The 18,900-nt window shown below is 35.5% G+C and overlaps 1 protein-coding gene across 2 annotated transcripts in view; it reads left to right on the top strand.

Annotated features, from left to right (window-relative positions):
- Window positions 1–1,326: 1,326 nt before the first annotated feature.
- Window positions 1,327–18,900, top strand: part of LOC126969898 (uncharacterized) — a 104,029-nt gene continuing 86,455 nt past the window's right edge. Inside the window, exon 1 of one of the 2 annotated variants that reach the window (XM_050815516.1) lies at window positions 1,327–1,580. The gene's annotated coding sequence lies outside the window, so the exon portion shown is untranslated. Of the gene's footprint in view, window positions 1,581–6,774; window positions 7,064–18,900 lie in introns of those variants that run through there. The other variant, XM_050815517.1, reaches the window with a different exon arrangement.

The raw sequence follows: 18,900 nt of genomic DNA, 5'->3' as shown, positions 1-18,900 counted from the left end.
CTCTGATCTGTACAAGCCGAGCGAATTAACATGACACTTCACTCGATCTTGACAGTCGCCCTGCTAGAGCAGTAGCGATAGCAGAGTTGGGTTAGTCGTTAATATTATTGTTATCTTTAAAGGTTAATTATTATAGCACTGTTAAAAAGTAAAAATATGTAAAGTGTTAAATTTATTTTACTTCGTCTATATGTCTACTACAACCTACATTGGTTTTTTTTTGTGTTTATGGATTGATTACTAGGAGGTGGGATCTTAAGCCAAGTCTCTATCTAGCTACAACGTATCTCCTAAGACCTAAATATTATAATTACAGTAATGTTAAAATGTTTGTATACTGAACACTTATTACTTACGCTAATTAACTATACGAATATAAAAAATAATCTAAGGACCAAAACATAACTCGAAAAACACGGCATCGCTAAGGGAAATTTATGAGTAATTTAGTAAATCTACACAGAGAGAAAAACGTTTGTTTACTTTCGCAATGTAGCCGTAAAATTTAAGCCACAAGATCTCTGAAAACTTAGAAAATTAAAAGTTATTTTATCGTGCCAGTGAAAATGTAATTTAGTTTACTTATGCCAAAAATTACAATGAATATGTATTTTTCGCGGGTATAATAACATTACTGTTTATTTTTTTCATTTAAATAAACATAGACTTTATTTTCTTTCAAATGATACAACAACTGGCATTGCATTTTTCTTCCAGCCACCTAGCGTTTCGTTCGATATTCTTTTTTATTTTTGCAATAAGAAGTGTTGTGGGTTTACAAAGTACTTAGTGGGTACATTAGTGTATTTACGTAGACGGCGTTGAATCATAGATCCTCCCATATAAGTCAATTTAAAAATAAATGGGAATATATTATACGTCATCTAGTGCACAATGCAAGTAACGTTTGGAAGTTTTTTCTTTAAATAGCTATTTTTAATAGATAACAACAATAGCGGCATAATATGTGTAATAGAAGAAATTGATAAAAGTGACGATTCAGTGTGATAGTAAAAATATATTTTTTAATTACAGAACATAAATAAATCTTATAGTTACAAAAATACAATTAAATATTTATTTTCGTTTTATTACCACATAAATCGAATGACAACTACAAGTTACTATCTCAAACCGATACATCTATGTTTAAATAATATACATGCAAAAGATGTTTAAAAAATAGAAAAATATTATTCGTTCCCGTATGAGAAAGTGAAATGGGAACAAAACTTTTTTGCACACTGTACATTGCACAAACGTCATCGAGCCAGGTGTCATTCTAGTTTGTAGGTACGTATTACATTTTTGTATTGTTATTTGTGCTAGCCTGTGCCCTGTTGTGGTGCAAAGAAGAATATAATATTTATTCTATCTGGTGTGTTTGGAATTTGGGTTCCCGTAAATATTCTTATAAAAAGCATTGTTCTTATTAACTGTGTCTTTAAATTATCTGAAGGAAATTCAGTGCAGTGCAGTTTTGTCGTGCTTCGAAATAATTGAAAACCTGATAGGAAGTGAACCACGGAGAAAATTGTAAAGAAAATTAAGCTGACTGCGTACACGATTTTCTGAAATTTGTAAGTAATACTTGTCTTTGAAAGTGTCTTTTTAAAGAAATATTAATATCCTTTTTGTAATTTTACGTAATTCTGATATTGCTGCACTTAATTTAACCCTTTCTGATACAATAAATGTTGTTTCTGATATATTTTTTTAATTTGAACTGGATAATGTTAGTTTTAGTCCAAGATACACGACATTTTTATTCATAAGTCTAAGATCGTTCTGTTTTGCTATTGTTTTAGTAAACCTAGTTATGTTATCAAATAAACCTCAACCAAATTAGGATTTTTTTTTAATTATACGTATTTTAGAAACTGAATGTAACACTTCAAAAATATTAGTGAATGTTATATTAAATTGATCTTCCTAAAACAGTCTTGATACTAAACAATGATTCATGAGTCTTGGTTCAGTGCAAATTGAGTACATTTGCACTAAGATATTATAGGTACATTGTGATCTCAACTCTATTGCTAGTATATTACACATTTTAATTGCTCAGATCAAGTTTACTAGTTGGATTCTTTGTTTTAACTATATTATTTGAGTTTTTTTTCTACCACTATCATCTATTTTAAATTTATATTGACAATATTTCCTAGTTAGAAAATAACAATAATAATATATATAAAAATATGTAGGTATTTATATAATAAGTGTGTGTTAATCTTTATTTTTGAAAATCCAATTGTGATCCACTCTAGATGTTCATTTATTGTTTGTAACCTTGTACAATTTGTTGTATATTTTGTGCAATTCATATGAATCACATTGGTCATCAACAATTTACAAAAAAAGACAGTGCATGTTGTTAATATTATTAGCATGGTGGTGATAAAACATTTTGCAAATGGCTCAACAGAACTTAGAATTTTAGATAACTATACAGTTACTTGAGTTTTTTGACCTACTACCTATTGTACTGTTAAGTGTTTGTTTAGTTTGCATCAAGTCATTTAGTGAATTAACCCATATTACAGCATGCATGGAAAATAAAATTATTATAAGTACAAAACTTAAAAAATAGTACAGGAAAAAATATAAATATATTTAATTTATTTTTATTTCCAGTAGTCTTATTAGTGATTGATTCATATTAATTGATTATTGTTCTAACAAATGATATGAAATAGGTATTGTTGGTAGCATCATTCATTGCACCACTGTAATTCCCACATTTACACAATAGATTCTGTTTTTTACTGATGGCATGTTAGTCATGTTGTTGTTCACTTGGAACATCTCACCGAGAAATTAGATGTTGATGATAAAAGCGACATTTGCTTAGGTGCAAGTGTGCACATACAGTTTCCAATAAAAGTTTATTGCAATAATAGAAAATACTTAACAATTGGTAAAAGTAATCTATATCATCTAAAAACTTGAATATGCAAAGCAAAAGTAATAAGATTGAAGTTTGATTTGAATTTTTTTAAGATTTAAGTTTTATAGTTAAGGGGCACGAAAACATGTCAATGTTTATTCAATGTGAGATTATGTAGTGTACATATTCTGTGAAGTTGCACGTGTTTACCAATATTGGTCCTAGTTTCAGAGATGTGGAATAAGTTATGTGATCTAGTGGCTATAATAGATGGTACACGGAAATTAATTTCAGATAACAATTGGAATGACTCAATCCCGCCATGACAAATAGAGTGATACTCAGGGAGCGTACATTTCATGTCCATTTCCTCATAATGACATATTAATATAAACACATGGGATGTTTCAAAAAATGTAGTGACAGAAAGTCTATCAACGTTTGATTATAACATTTCTGAAATTGAAATGATTAACGTTTCTGAAATATAAAAAATAAGTATTTAATGGGTTGGAAACAAAATGTGTTAGTTGTAAATTATAATTAATAAATTTTTCTCTAAATAACACACATAATTAAATGAAGGGATAGTCATGAAAACCAACATTTTGTTTTTTCCATCCTGATGCAGGCATATGACGCCAGGCTACATGCCTGGCGTCATATGCCTGTCATCAGCATGACATGTACACTCCCTGGTGATACTGTAATATGTTTTACTAACAGTTCATTGTAAGAGGAGCAGGGTATACACGTACTTAAGGGTTCTTAAGATTATTTTTTGAATCATTGATAATTTTTGAATAAAGAATGCATATAACGGATTCCAGATTGGTGACACATATTCTAAATGTGATCTAACTAGACTATCAAAGAGGCAGATATACATGTCTTGTGCTTAAAGTGTTTAGTATTTCTTCTTATGAAACCTAGCATTTGGTATGCTTTACTAAGTAATTTCTACATGCACAAGTCTTACATCTAGATACACACCAAGGCCTCTGAAAGTTTATTCTGAGTTAAGAATGCGGCCAATCAGTAAAAAACTAGTAGTTAATATATATAAGTTTCTTGTAAATGTTATATGAATACATTTACAATACTTTAGTGCCACTATTTATATTTTACTCTTAAATGTCAATGGGGTCATAAAAAATCAGTGTTGTGCTCATTAAAGTATGGACATAACTGTAACTGAGTAGTTTTCTCTATTTTGGAATACTAGTGCCACAGAACATTTAGTGTTTTTTTTTTCCGTTTCTGCTTTTGTCTTAAAAATCTATGTAAATCTACAACTAACATGGTTTGTAATATATTAATTTAAAAAAAAAACTTTGCGTGCGTACAAAGTACACATGTCAGAAGTAAAACCAGCATGGTGCATGAACCTCTAAACTGCATATGAATTCCTGGTATGTGTTGCTAGGATGACACATGATTTCAACCGCTATGAAAGACATTCCTACCACCACTAATATATATAATAATATGTTGTCCTGGTGTCTATGTAGTAATACTTTGTGTGTTTCGAGTCAGATTATATTAAGGACAATCTCTTCTTTAACTATGATCGCCTGGTACTAAAACATTGTATTATGCTTCCTATCTCATTATCTCCCATTTTAAATATTATGAATTGATGTGACTGCTCTTTTTTCCTATCACTTTTTTGTTTAATCGACTTTCAAATAACAACAATGATAAAGAAGCTTTCACTCCAATAGTATGCATATTTCTGTCTCATTCTTTGCCGGCTTCATCCTACACATTTTTGTATTTGTGTCTCTTACCTGTCGTTTTTCCGTTGTATACTGTTTGAAATCACAACGATTCTAAAGAAGTTTCACTTCAAAATTAGTTACAAGTTTGGTTTCTTTAAAAAGGGATACAAATTTGGCATTAATATGTTTATTATAATATGCTATGATGGAATACATATTTGACATAAGTTCAAGCCTTTTTGAAATCGGTTAGTTTTACGTGCTGTAGATGCCTATAATTATTTAATAGATTTGATAAGTTAACAATCAAGATCAATTATCAAGATTTAAATGATACCTCTCAAGATCCACGCCAGGTGTGGAGAATAGTCAGACACGGACCGTCTCTCGGCTCCACAAACTTGCTTGTCGGACCCTCATAATAATCTCAGTAACAATATAGATATTTATGTACGTTACCATTTATCAGTTGATTACTACATAATTTGTGTCAATGTCTTGATTGAGTTACGGCCTGAGATACGAGAGTTCAAGACTCCTTGCTTAAGATGGTGATTACGTGTATCTCGTAACTCAATATGGTTTAATTAAAATTAAACAATTCCCCTTGATCTATATAAAATTGTTTGTCGCCGAAATATAAGTACACTCAGTATTGCAGTTCTACTGTTGTAGATGGCATAGATCAAAACCGTAGATACGGTACTTGTTACGAGACCAAACCCCGCCAACCTTCCTTTTAATTAATGTAACGTGCACATTTTTCATTTTGTGCCTAAATATTGGAAAAAAATTAACGCACGCTAAATTTTCCGGCGTTAGTCTTACATTTACATTACAAGCAGTCGAGCACGCCGGTGGTAACGCGTTTATTCCGGCACTCTTATTCAAAAGGCGTAGTCCCTGACTCATGGAAGTCAGCCCTTGTCCATCCGATCCAAAAAAAGGAGACACTTCGGATCCGGCAAACTACAGGCCTATTGCTATTACGTCCCTGCTCTCCAACATCATGGATAGCATAATTAACCGCCGGCCCTTGGTATGAAGGTCACCAGTTGATCAACGAACGATAGTGCGGCATACGCCATGGTCTATAGGTAGGCGATCTTCGGGATACCTAACACATAGATGGGCGGCGGATATCGAAAGCAAGGGGGAAGGCAGGTAGCCTGGATATAGCGAAGGTCGTGTATGGCACTAGGCGCTCCTCTCAAAACTTCCATCATTTGGGCTTCCCGAAAGCAAGTAGACCTCACTGGGAGCAGCATAAAGGTCGTTGTCGACGGTTATTGCTCGAACCCGAAGCCCATAAACGCTGGAGTGCCCCAAGGCGATGTGCCATCTCCCACGGTGTTTCTTCTGCATATAATAATATAATAATAATAATATTGACACACTTTTACACAAATTATCTTGCCCCAAATTAAGCATAGCCTGTGTTATGGGTTACATGACAACGATATATTTAATACAATATACTTACTTAAACATACATAAATACATATGAACATCCATGACTCGGAAACAAACATCAATATTCATCATCAGGTCGATCCAATTGATCGCGTGCAACGCAGAGCAGTTCAAATTGTCGAGGATGCAGTGCTTTGTGAACGGCTGGATCACTTGGCGTTGCGTAGAGACGTCGTTTCATTGTGTGTCTTCTACCGCATTTATCACTGGGAGTGTTCTGAAGAGCTGTTTCATCTGATTTCTGCCGCCGATTTCCACCTTCCCACGACATGCCACAAGTAAGGCTATCATCCCCATCATCTGGATGGAGCTCTCTTCCACGAACTACAAAGCTGTGGAATAAACTTCCTTGTGCAATGTTTCCGAGAAAATACGACTTGGGTACCTTCAAAAAAAGCGCGTACACCTTCCTTAATGGCCGGCAACGCTATTGTGATTCCTCTGGTGTTGCAGGAGAATGTGGGCGGCAGTGATAACTTACCACCAGGTGATCCGTACGCTCGTTTGTCGCCTTTTCCATAAAAAAATATATTATATACCTGTATATTGCATTGAACGGTTTTAAAGTTTTAAATCTCAACAAAGGAGTTCGGTGGTTCAACGAATTGTTGATTCATAAATACGTCACAGCGATCAGGTGTGTTCTATAGCTCAATCAGGTTTCGTCACACGCGACGCAGTACAACGGACCGTGGGCGTATCTTGATGTTTGTTGTTTTATCACATATGCGGACGCTACACAGTCCTTAGTAGTTGGTACAATTTAGTAGTAAGTACCCGCTTTTGTAGAGCGCCTGTGATACTTTATTTGTACGTGGAATTTTAGTAATAATAGTGAGAAGTATTATTTTTTTCCGCCCGATTGTAGGAGTGTTGTGTGTCGTGCTCAGACGGAAATAACTTTTTATTTGGCGGTTATTTGCTTGGCAGCGAGCTTCTGTCGCAATAGACTAGACGGGAGTTTTCGTTATGAGTCCGCGTGAGTAATTTTAATGGTTTTTGTGTAGTTTTGATGATGAAGGGAAATACTTCTGTTACAATACATCATCACTGTTTCCCCAGAGGCAGTTTAGTATACCTTGCCTTCATCCCACTCGCTACCATTTTCATGCAATATCAAATTTTTAACCTAGGTACCAAAAAATATAGTCATTTCTTTCTCAGTGGTCAAATAACAGGATTATTGATTATGTTTAATTATCAATGTAGGATAAAGGATTGCTACCGTTTACGGGAAGGTAGTCGCGCATACATACAAACATATATACATACATATAAAGGCGAAGCCATTATAAAGCGTAAGAAAGTCATATCGGCCAACCACGGTCAGTGCCTCCATGTGATTATAAGTGTTGTTGCGAGATCAGATTAATTAATATAAAAGATGTAAATCTTTAATTATCTTTTTAAAAGTGTCCACGAACATATTTTCTGACGGGACGCGACTCGCAAGACCAATCGCTATAGGCTGTCAAAATTTATGCCTGAAACAACAAAATCTTAGGCAAGAAGAAGTATATTCTAATATTTTTATTTCAAATACTGTTTATTAAAATCAATTTTTTTTGAAACAATATTTGTTCCAATATGTATGTATTATATCCGTACAATAAAATTTATTATTAAATAGCCAGCCAATACCAGTGGGAGGCTCCTTTGCACAGGAAGCCGGCTAGATTATGGGTACCTCAACGGCGCCTATTTCTGCCGTGAAGCAGTAATGTGTAAACATTACTGTGTTTCGGTCTGAAAGGCGCCGTAGCTAGTGAAATTACTGGGCAAACGAGACTTAACATCTTATGTCTCAAGGTGAAGAGCGCAATTGTAGTGCCGCTCAGATTTTTTGGGTTTTTCAAGAATCCTGAGCGGCACTGCATTGTAATGGGTAGGGCGTATCATTTACCATCAGCTGAACGTCCTGCTCGTCTCGTCCCTTATTATCATAAAAAAAGCCTGAGGGCGGCAGCTCCATTCTCAATCTGTGGCATAAATAATTTTGGGGTTCAAAAACCCAAAATTCTGAGCAGCATCGCAATTGGACAGTATAATACCAATAAGACATTCGATCGCAGTGCGATAAGAACTTTCAGGTCTTATCGCAATTCAAGGCTGTGGAAGAAAACCTGCCAGATGTCACTTTTCATAGCCTTTCCAGGTGACCAAGCCAATGTAGTCCTGCGAAGTTATCCTTAAAAGAGAGTTCTAAAAGACAACAATTATGTCTGCCCTGTTGGAGTATAGAAGTTTGCGCGCTTATCACTAAATAACCTCATTTGTCGTATTACTGTTTATTTATATGTCGGATCGGGCACCGCAAATTGAGGGCTGTTGGCATACACATAGAGTTAGTATTCAGTGAACGCATGTAAAACATGGAAGCATTTCTGATGCTTTTAACGGCCGTTCCCAATATACTATCTACAGATAGAGATAAATTACTACCTTCTACTGTCAGTAATTATCTGTCAATAATCTGAAGCTGTCCCAATATACCCGATAAGTCATTCTTATCGCTTTATATTCAGACGCGTGAATTGCAATTTCCATACAATTTTCTATCGCTGGTGACCCCACTGATCTCCCACTGACGGACAGCGTGTACGGATAAGGTTACCGTCGATAAGTTTATTGGGACAGAGAAGTCAACGATAGCTACGATTTTTATCTCAAGTAAGAGTTAGACTGAATATTGGGAACGGCCGTAAAACGCACAACAAATACTATCCCGTAGTGGGCAGGACTTACAAACTGTACCGGATCGCCGATCAATTCTGTTAGGCGAGTCAGTATGATCGGATCCTGGTCGGACGAGATTTTAAAAACATCTGTTTTTAAGTTAAAGAAGGATTTAATGTTCATTAATGTGTTATAAACTGTCGTCCCAAGGCTAGTTGAATCACTTTTAACATAGAAGTAGACCAATAATTTAAAAATACAATTTAATATAATATTTTATTTGAGGGATGGCATTATGCATACTGTAGTAAGCATATATATTACTAACTTTTGATTATATATTTATATCGTCGTTTGTTATCGAATCGCGAACCAAACTACTGACTAAAGAGTGAAATCAACTATATACTTGTTGCAAAATTGCAGGCACCGTTTATCAGCTGTATTGCGTTCGTATTAAGACTCATATTAGCTCAAAACACACGCATACTGAGAGAAAAACTTTTGTATACGGTGCCAGAGATGAAATGATTGGGGTCAACGACCTTTTGGTCCAGTTTGTAGTCGTCGTCCTATCCTTTGTTTCCAAACAATGTAACAATCGCATTTTTTTATATTTTGATTAAAATGATTTAATAAGTAGGTGAGAATAGTAAGGTACCTACAGAATTCCTGTACCTGCGACATTTTCCGAATAAAAATCACTTAAATATCCCGCTTCCTTACCGCACCCTTAGCTTTTAGTGATAAAATCTTTATCCCGAATACTATAAGTCTTTTTTATCAAAATTGTTTAGCTAGACGATAGAGATAGACACAGCCATTTTCATATCAAGATATTTAAATATCTACTTACGTATTTGCAGATATGGATTTCAGATTTTATTTATGTATAATTCACGCGATAGTTTTATATGTAATAAAATATTGCCTATATTATAGCCTGTACATCATTTTGTTCTATTGTCAATAGTTTTTGCAGCGCACGCAAAAATAAGTTTTCGATTTTACACCTTGTGTTACAAAATAGCAATTTTATTACGGATCCCTTAATTTTGAAAAAAAAAAACATAGCCTATAGCCTTCCTCGATAAATGGACTACCCAACACTGAAAGAACCATTCAAATCGGACCAGTAGTACCAGAGATTAGCGCGTTCAAAAAAACAAACAAACACTGCAGCTTTATAATATTAGTATAGATTTAACTAAAAAATAGAAAATAAATTTAAATTGAAAATAGTGTAAAAAAAATACATTTTATTGTAAAAAAGCGTGGGTTAGTTTTTTTGCTATTATTTATTTTTAAATTATAGTTATGAACTATATAACACAGTATGCCAATTGTAACAGTCCTTACACAAATATGTCGATTCTGTTTACATATGAAAAATACTTATAAAAGCATTTCGTAAGGAGAATAAATGTCTGCAATTTGTAACTTCATTAAGATACTAATTATGTGCATAGCATAAGCTTTTTAGATTGAACATACTTTTTTAATATAGTAGGTACCCGAGCGTAAAATTATTCGCTGTGATAAATGTATTGTAACGGGACTACAAACCACAGTTCGGAAGAACCAGTGGGAGGCTCCTTTGCACAGGAAGCCGGCTAGATTATGGGTATCACAACGGCGCCTATTTCTGCCGTGAAGTAGTAATGTGTAAGCATTACTGTGTTTCGGTCTGAAGGGCGCAGTAGCTACTGAAATTACTGGGCAAATGAGGCTTAACATCTTATGTCTCAAGGTGACGAGCGCAATTGTAGTGCCGCTCAGAATTTTTGGGTTTTTTGAGAATCCTGAGCGGCACTGCGTTGTAATGGGCATGGCGTATCAATTACCATCACCTGAACGTCCTCCTCGTCTTGTTCCTTATTTTAATAAAAAAAGTGATTACTGGCTTCCACTTGCCGCTCCGGAAATACAGGCTGGGTTCTCAGGGGCGTGCATTGGTTTTCTAGCAAGGTAGGCACCACAGATAATCTAAACTAAAGGTAGGCACTGTAGACTTAACTAGTTGAAGTTGCGTTTTAGTCCTACAGTACGACATAAGTTGTGTAAAACGCTGCTTGCTTCGTATATGCAATCTGTAGACTGCGTACCAAAGGTAGTAAATTAACTTTAACACTAGTAATAAATTTATTTAGGTTCATACTGAGGTAGACACTGCCTAATTGCCTATATTATGATATGCACGCCCCTGTGACCTCTACCACTCGCATCCCTCGCATCTCGGCTTTGTGATTCATCCCGACTTAATCGTGGAGTGTACGCCTACCTCGTCCTTTTCTAACTTTCCATATACATCAGCTCTGTATATTTACGCAGCCAATGAATTTTCATTGTTGTAAATGACAGCAATTTATTCTATCATAAAACTGTTTCTACCTCTTTTTATACAACATACAGGTGTTAATAGAGTCTGTACATAAATTTAAAGATCACCAATAAAAAGTGCCGTTAGCAATCTGACGAGTGATGTCGTCACGCACACGTTAATATGACAAGGCTCCAATTCTGTTCCAACGTGAATTTCATGAAACTAGTATGCCCATATAATAGAACTCGGGATCTTGATGAAAATTGGTTTTTTGTAAGAAACTAATACCACATAAGTAAATAAAACCGTTTTATGTACTCATGTGCTAATACTATGTATGTAGCTACAGTGACTATTCCGGCAACGCTCCTGGGATTCCTCTGGTGTTGCAAGAGAACGTGGGCTGCGGTGATCACTTAACACCAGGTGACCTGTACGCTCGTTTGTCCTCCGTTACTATAAAAACAAGTCATTAGTTTTCATCATTCCATGTTTTTTTTTTATTTTAATGAGAACAGTACATTTTTCCCGTAACACATGTATTTTGTATATAGGGTTGCAAATAGTTGTCGAGTAGAAGCTACAGTCGAGTAGTAGGAATTTGTTGCGGCTTCACTTACGCAGCTCGTTATCGAATATTCGCTAAGATAGATCTACGACGATATTTATGTAATAGTCGGTAGTGAATTCTAGATTCTAATTAGTTGGGCACCACTGTAACAAGTTCCCTTGAGAAAACATTACTCTCAACTCACTTGCTTTTCAACTATAATGGTCGTTCAAGCCACTAAAATAATTAATATAGTGCGTGGTTAACACCACTGATGCTAATGGTATGAAATACAATTTCAATTCCACTCTTTTGTTCTATATCCTTAAAGTCCTCTCTTGAGAAGATCGCGGGATGGGGTAAAATGAACTTTGTCCATATTAAACCCCAGAGGAGTCCAACTTGCGTGTTTACCACTAGAAAAACCCGATTTGTCGTATCACCGCTCTTCGACAACACACATTAAATAAAGCGCTCTGCGTGTCTAAAATATTCACTTCAATGATAATTATAACATTTAGATTATAGAAATATGTAGACTTGTAAAATTGAAAATTACAGTGTGTAGCTTGTAAAACTTGTAAAATTCAAGGTAGCAACAGGCGTATAATCAGCGCAGCAGTCAAAACAGGCCAATTCACTAATTCGTTCTCTGCAATATCTCCAATCTCATTGTGGAATCCAGGCCTAGGCCAAATTTACCCAGCACTTATCGATATCGCTCCATAAATTTGTCCAGGCAATCTTACTTTATACATCCTCTCCACATAACCAAAACCAGCACAACATTGCTACAAAGCGCGCTATAATTTTTTTGCCTGTATAGTGGCAACATTAGCCTACCTTATAGCTTTAATAATACCTTTCTCACATTTAAGCCAAGTCTGTCGCACTAACGCGAACGAGACAAAAATCAGTAGACAAGGTCAGATGGAGTTCTGACTGAAAATCTCAGTAAAGACATCAAAAATCTTGACTTATTCGTCATTTAAAACTTAACCAATCGTAACGCAACATTGGAATCTGAATGAAAAGATAATATTATGTGTGGGAGTGTTGTAATTTTTCCGTTAATTGTCGCCAGATTTATATAAGTACTTCTCATACATATAAATCTAGCAACTTCTATAAGGCTTCTGTTATTTGATTATTGCGTTTTGGGCAGTGCAGAAAATAGGAAATATTTTTTTTAAAAAACAACCAAGAAGAAAAAAGTTGATAACGTTACATGTATAAAAAAAGACCGTTAAAGTTTCCTCTGAAGTAAAACCATCAAAAAACGTAGCGCATCAATTGCCCATATGATTTACATGCAACATTGTATTTGTTTTGGCCCATCCGTACACGTGGCGACATAATACGCCTAGAAAAGTCTTCACGTGCTCGACACTCAGTAGTATACTCATATTTTCAACGGACATAATGACGCAGTTCATTACACTAGATGGCATAGATTAAAACCGTAGATACGGTACTTTTTACGAGACCAAAACCCGTAAATTTTCCTTGTAAATATTATAACGTGCACATTTTGCCTAAACACTGGAAAAAAAGTAACGCACCCTAAATTTTCCGACGTTAGATTTACAGAGTTTTTTATTTTTTAGACATCACAAGCAATCGACAAAACATAAACTAGAATGTTTATATAATATGATCTTGTCCACATACAGCGAACGAAAGTCAGCGAATTATGGGTAATTTACTGTAGGCCGTCTTGACTGACCCAACAACCCGTAGTAGGAAAACGGGTTCTCGGTTACCCGTAAACGTCCATAGCCCGTATTCGGTCACCGAACGCAATATACTTGATGATGCTTTCGACGCGACTGCACAAGTTCGGCTGAATGCTGCCGAATCCGGTAAACCGTTCTACGTAGCAATCTGGCTCATTTACATTAGGTTCTTTGGAACGAGTCCCGGTTCGATCTCGCCCGCTGTGTTTTCGCTTTTCGAATTAAATGTACTTACGTTTATTCGACACTTTATGAGGTCGCCCACGCTCTTGTGATTCCTCAGGTGTTACAAGACAGTATGGACTGCGGTGATTCATACCACCAGTTGACCCGTTGTTCATTTGCCCATTTGTTTTACTCTTACAAAGTATAAAATTGTTCACCATTATCTAGACGCCGCCACAGGTATTGTATATAATACCAGAATTTTGCAGATTGCCAGTGGCATAATATATTTAGGGGTCTTAGAGTGCAATTCGTTTGGTTTTTACATTGACGATCGCCAGACGTGTCGTTAGTGTGTACGAGCGATGGTCAATTAAGACGATGAATGAGCTTTAAGGATGACGCATTTCCTCGTGTGGTTCGAATACACTAGACAAGTATAGATTAAAACAAAACAGTAGATACGAAGCATGCTATAATTATTACGATTAGAATGAAATTGAAAGTTCCGTAGAACATCTGTGAACCTCGAAATCAGAACCGTTATGAATTACCGAGCGACGGGTATGAAACATAAAATAATGATGATGATGATGAAAAATCGATATCAAGACCGCTAATAAATCGCAAATTTTTATCTTACATTGATAAAAAGTTGTATAATGTAAATGGATATTACAAGACATACAGAAAACAAAAGAGTTATACCATAATATTATATGATATATATTAATAAAATGTTTATTACTCAGAGGTTTTCATTCATTAATAGCATATGAAAAATCCCAAAATTTTTAGTGCTGAGTTTTGTCCTGTGATATTTATCTGACATTCTGGATCTTTTTAGTCATAGAACGTTATCAGTTATTGAATTATTTAATCAGCCTAGCGATACTCTAAGTAAATAGCTATTCACTCGATTGTATGAAACGCGCAGTCATTGGTAGATTGACAAATGACGGCTTTAATCTTGCTAAAACGAATATAGCCCAAATGCACTAATTGTAAGCAACTGTTCGCGTTCAAACTTAGCCGGATTAAACTTCGTCACCAATCGCCATACTGTGATTACTACTATTTCAAACTTATGTCAAATCACTGCACGTTTCCATATTAAATTAAATTTCAATTTTTATTTAGGCAGTCCCGTCTCTTATTACGTAGTATTTACATCCTTTTTGATTTAAATTATTAATGTGTGATGTTCCAACATAATTCGTTTTAGGTTTCTGGCCTTCAGCTCCATGTAATCTGTCACTGCACCTCATCTCACACTCCTTGCGCGCAGTTGTGCTTAAAGTATTACAGGGCTTGTATTCACTTATCTATATCTAGATTCGGTACGATAAAAAGAGCCATTTGTGTTAACGCATTTAAATATAGCGACTGGTTATACAGAAGTTCACAAGAACTGGGCGGTAGAAACCGGTTGCCGTACGAACTTGTACGATATATAATATGGAACAGTACCTATCATTATTTGCGTAGCTAAATAGCTTCGGCTCTATGTAAGGACTTCGACGGACCTACGGTGTCTTTTGGCTACGTAAAAAGGCATAAAAGGCACTTATTTTCTCAAGATTGATTCCTTTAGAATTATTTTTGATGTCATTCCTAATATAGATGCTACTACCGCTTCGGAAACAAATGTCGCTCTGACATAGAAGAAGCGGCGCTCTCCCAGCATTCTTTTTTTGCGCTCTTTTCTATAAAAAGTATACAATATTGTACAGTCATTTCTATCGCTATAAAATAATCATAATCTAGTCCCAGGCTGTCCGATCACTTACATATTCAGCTGTGGTGTAATAGGATTTACGACAGAGCAATTTTTTTAATTTATTTATAGATAATGCCTAAAGAGTGGCTTGGATTGTATTATAAAAAGTGTATACATTACCCTGAAAGCTATTATGTATGTTATGAAGCCTACTAGAATTAGTTACAAGCAATCCCTTATTTCTAGTATTATAATAATGAAAATCACTATTAAGAGCAAAAAGGTGACAATATTTGTGAACGTATATTAAATGTATGTTATATTATATGTGCGTATATTATATTATTTGCGATATCCGAACAATTTGTAAATTATTATAATAATATATATCCTCAATCAATTATTGTCTTAATCTTATCTGATACTGGCTGCCTGAAATCTATTGAATTTTCAGCTGGAAACTTATTTACTGGTACGGCTATTTAAATTTGGAATGTCAGACGAGTTCAGATATTTGTTTCCGAAGCTGTCGGCTCGGCAAAATGCCAATTTAATGTGTAAGGAGTTAAGAACGTATTATGTCAAATGACACTTCATATTGTGTATGTAATGTTCATGTAATGAGTACGCGCGGCCATCATCAATTAGGCACGCAGCACGCACCGGTTCCGATGCTCACGAACCGACCGGCCTTGATTCTATGGCTGTTTCCAACGGGCATGCCCCGTGCGCGTGAAGTGCTGCCTTAGGGACTACGCGCACTTATTCAGCTCTTTTCAGCTTTTGTCCATAGAAAACAACAATTTTGACGTGTACGCGTCGTTTCAGCTTTCCGCGTCCATTCTGCTTTCGCGGCAAACCAGCATAAAATGAGGATAAATGTGTTTTTATTATGCGAATGCTATAGAGAGCGTTCGGCCGCGTACAGCGCTGTTCGCCGTCGAATTCGGCGGAACAGCTCTTTAGGGATCGATAGATAGCTCAGGGATGGCTCGCGATTACTTGTCGACAAGTTGCGACCTGTATTGTTCCTGCATTGATTTGACGTAATCATTATGCACGCAAAGATTAAAGAGTGCAGACGTGATTTAAAGTTATTATTCTCATTCTTACGACGCCGTACGCGGCTGATAGAAGCAGAGCTGTATAAGTGTGACCAAAATCATTTAGCGAAACGCGAATGGAGCTGAATAAGTGCGCGTAGTCCCTTATGCGTACGTTATATGTCCTCTTGTTTGATCAGATTCAGCCAATGATAGTCCTCAAGGAACGCAAAGCACGTAAGAAATAAATTGTGATAAAAAGAAAGATCGATCCGGTGGCAGAATCTTTTGGATGGGATGCCTTTTGTTTCTTGCTGTAGCGTACATGCCTTATGTTGCGGTAGGGCGCCACAACTAGTAATGCTCGTAGGTTACTGAGATTAACTCATTTTATGCACAGTTTGTAGACAGTGATGAAATCTAGAGACCTAAAGACTTGATCGCGGATTTCGATTTTGTTGAGATATGAGTGCAAACTCTGGGTTTTCCACAATATTGGCGCTACATTGTAGTATGCTGGGCGCATGAATAAAAGTAGGTATAAAGGCATAAAAGGCATTTATTTTCTCAAAATTGATTCCTTTAGAATTCTTTTTGATGTCATTTCTTATACTACTAGATGCTACTACCGCTTCGGAAACAAATGGCGCTCTGAGAGAGAAGAAGCGGCGCAAGAAACTCTCCCAGCATTCTTTATTTTGCGCTATTTTCAATAAAAATATACAATATTGTACAGTCATTTCTATCGCTATAAAATAATCACAATCTAGTTCCAGGCTGTCCGATCATTTAGATATTCAGCAGTGGAGTAATATAATTTACGACAGAGCCATTTTTTTTATAAAATATTTAAATTTATTTATAGATAATGCCTGAACAGTGGCTGGGACTTTATTATAGAAGTGTATACATTTACCCTTAAAGCTATTATGTATCTTATGAAGCCTACTAGAATTAGTTACAAGCAATCCCTTATTTCTAGTGTTATAATAATGAAAATCACTATTAAGAGCAAAAAGGTGACGATTTTTGTGAACATATATGTATGTAATCATTATCATCATCATCAGCCGGAAGACGTCCACTGCTGGACAAAGGCCTCCCCCAATGATTTACACGACGATCGGTCCTGCGCTGCCCTCATCCAACGTATTCCGGCGACCTTGACCAGATCGTCGGTCCATCGGGGGGCCTACCAACACTGCGTCTTCCGCTACGTGGTGACCTTTCGAGGACTTTATTTTACTTTAGGTATGTAATAGTATGGTTTAAATATACCTACTGAAAGTCTGCTTTTCTGTATCAAGTATAATCAAATCAAAATCAGTTTATTCAAGTAGGTCACGAAAATGACACTTATGAATGTCAAATAAAAAAAAATTTTAATATGTGAAATGTAAAATGATGCAACAAACACACTCAAACGTCAAATAGTCAATGTCTTACACGAGTAAGTCAAAAAAATAATTGTAAATTAATACAAAAGTTATTGAGTACAGTAGCTGCATCATCATATATATACCATAAATCAATAAAGGTATTCTGTGAGCATTTTATAAGCGATTATAAATAAATAAACATGTATATATCCATACGTATTTATATATATATACACAATAACTTTTAAGAATCTGAAACCGAGTCCCCGGCAACAGGATCACCCCGCCACCACAAGCAGCGCCCGTTCACGAACATAAAATATAGGAGTGCTTATATGACAGGGTTCTAAATATGTGCCTCCACATTTTGGTACACACTGGGTACAGATGCTTTGTATGCCTATGTAGGTATTTTATTCCCGGCTTTCGTCGCTACTGGCTAATAATTATGATATCACAGAGATAACAGTTTATTAACTGTTCACTGTAGCGACCGGCTGCTTAAGGGTACCTTTCTGAATAGAATAGATATTATACTGCCCTCGTGACTATCAATTGGGGTCAAGTGCATGGCAATGTGTAAAGTATATGGGGGTGATAAATGGTGATCCTGTTGCGAACGTTTGCAGCCATTTTATTGTTATTGTCAGTTACTCCTTTGACAGTTTATTAAAATGAAAATAGGACATCTTTTGTTTTTGTAAAATAATCATTGCAGTAGCGACCGCTTGTTTCTGTTCATAATGGCGCAGCGACGAAGGCCGGTATAAAAATTAATTGTACCTATTCATATTATTGTAGGTGGTATATTTTTGCTTATCAACGTTATCAGTTACTATGATTCGTGTGCGTTACACTGAGCACATAGTAGTTTCGAGAAACACTTGAGCGAATGGCAATAAACTTCTAAATATATAATCATTAAATTCTTGTATTCAGTTTTTTGTGTGTCGATGAATAATTATGTAAAATTTGCGCATCTAATTAGTTGTCAACTAGTAAAAAGTGATCTTTGTCGCCCATTTTTATCGGTAAGTAGTTTAGTATATACAGTATGGAAACAGCTTATATGAAATAAATGAAAATACAAGTCATACTGGTCCACAGAAGTATAGTAAAATTAATAATTAAATTAAAATCCCTAAATTATAAAAAAGAAATTTTCAAAGAAACTAATTATCAAAATTGAATTAGAAAAAAGAAAATAGTCTGTTTAGACTACGT

The sequence above is a fragment of the Leptidea sinapis genome, chromosome 19 (genome assembly GCF_905404315.1).
Source record: "Leptidea sinapis chromosome 19, ilLepSina1.1, whole genome shotgun sequence".
NCBI classification, from domain to species: Eukaryota; Metazoa; Arthropoda; class Insecta; order Lepidoptera; family Pieridae; genus Leptidea; species Leptidea sinapis.
This window is presented reverse-complemented; position numbering and strand designations above follow the sequence as displayed.